The sequence below is a fragment of the Branchiostoma belcheri genome, unplaced genomic scaffold, assembly GCF_001625305.1.
Source record: "Branchiostoma belcheri isolate BF01 breed outbred unplaced genomic scaffold, Haploidv18h27 scaffold36, whole genome shotgun sequence".
NCBI lineage: Eukaryota > Metazoa > Chordata > Leptocardii > Amphioxiformes > Branchiostomatidae > Branchiostoma > Branchiostoma belcheri.
The window spans coordinates 1,917,849-1,919,697 of NW_017803976.1; the positions used below are offsets into that span (position 1 = coordinate 1,917,849).

General features: G+C 47.1%; 1 protein-coding gene across 2 annotated transcripts in view; it reads right to left on the reverse strand.

The window, feature by feature from the left end:
- Positions 1-1,849, reverse strand: part of LOC109476122 (HAUS augmin-like complex subunit 3) — a 20,598-nt gene that overhangs the window by 11,242 nt on the left and 7,507 nt on the right. The gene's annotated exons all lie outside the window — the stretch shown is intronic.

A 1,849-nucleotide genomic window follows, 5' to 3' on the forward strand; every position in this document is an offset into this window, starting at 1 on the left:
CATGGTACTGGACTTGCTCAAGGGATTTAGCTGCCGTGGAGCTGATGTTGCTGAGGAGGACGGACGCGTATTCCAGCTTGGTGCGGACGAGAGTGTTGTACGCAATCTCCATGGCTTCACGAGGTAGCTTGCTTTGGAGTTTGCCCAGCAGCCCTAGTACTTGCCTCGACTTGCGGCAGACCACTTCTGAGTGTTCCTTCCAGCGAAGTGTATAGTGTATTGTAACACCTAGGTGTGTGTAGCAGGTCACCTCTTCAACGCGCTGGCCTGCTATGTAGATAGGTGGTAATTTCACTTTACTTTGGAGTGTCCTGATACACATGACTTTGCATTTGTCGGGGTGCAGCTGCAACCCCCAGTCATGGAACCAGTTGGAGACAATACACAGGTCAGCGTTGGTCGTGTTGGCCACTTCAACGGCTGTGCGTCCGGAGTTATACAAAGAGGTATCGTCCGCAAAGCAATTGATGCTGGATTTGCTGGGTAACTCTTGGATGTCATTTAGATATATCAGAAACAACAGAGGCCCAAGGATGCTCCCCTGCGGTACGCCAGCTGTTGTAGAACCCCAGGAAGAAGCCACACCGTTGATGACCACGCGTTGTTGGCGGTTTGATAAGTAGCCAGAGAACCAGTTACAGAGTGGGCCGCTGATTCCGTATCGGGATAGTTTATAGATCAGGCCGTCGTGCCATACGGTGTCAAAGGCACGTCTCACGTCCAGGAACACCGCAGCAGTGCAGGCAACGTTGGGGTCATCTATCGACTTTCCCCAGTCGTCGATTAGACGGAGAAGTTGAAGAACGGTTCCGTCCCCCTTCCTAAAGCCAGACTGTTTGTGGTTCAGGAGGTTGTTGTCCGTAAGATACTTGTAGAGCCTGTTGTGCACAAGCCTCACAAGACATTCTTATCATACATATGTTCAATAAGCAGCAGCTACCATATGCATGCATGCTGACAAAAAATCTAAGTATGCTATGTCATAGATTCCAAAATTGTCATATGAATATTGTGTAATTGTCTGACCTCCACTTCCTTCAGTGCATCGAACAGTCCTGTGCTGGACACAGGTCTCTTGGTTTGTTGCCCAGGTTCATGTGATGTGTATCCAACTTTCAGTTTGTCAAAGGACCTCGGTTCTAGGAAGAGAATCAATAGAATTATGATAGAGTAGATGTCTCCAATTATTTATCTACCTGGCCACCAATTTAATTATTACATCCATGTATGAAGGTTTTGTTGTCAGTGTGTCTGTATGTTTGCTTGTGTTTCCATAGTTTTTTTCCATATGCAAGGCACATCAGAGACACTGACAGGAAGTTATCTTCTTGTTAGCTATTGTGCAACCTTTTCCAGGATCTTCCATTGAAGTTTATAGTCTGATAGTTTGATTGAGGAACAAGCTCACCTGGGCTGCGCCTTAAGCTGGGCACGTGGGAGTCGATCCTACGTGCCTCCTGACAGCTGTTCCTGCAGCTGGCACCTGAGACACCTGCTGTGACTCGGCTGTGGCTGGGTTGGAAGCTGGCAGTCGTGACTGGTACTTTGGTCTTGTTTTTGGCTGCAGGTTGAGGGAGCTGACGAGGGGAATGTGTTATGTCAGTTATAGGGTGCAATAGTCTAACGAACTGTTGTATTTTTTAGTGCTGAAGAACATTTACTCCCTCCCTGTTAAAATATATTCACCCTGGAGTTTCTGTCCTGAGTGCTGAATGACAATCACACTAACAGGGCCATGTTTCTGCCAAAGGATACCATCTAGACAGACACCTCTGTCCTTGGTACTGAATTACATTCACAACTACAATAATGGTATGTCTGCCTACAATATCAAATACCCTAACAACAC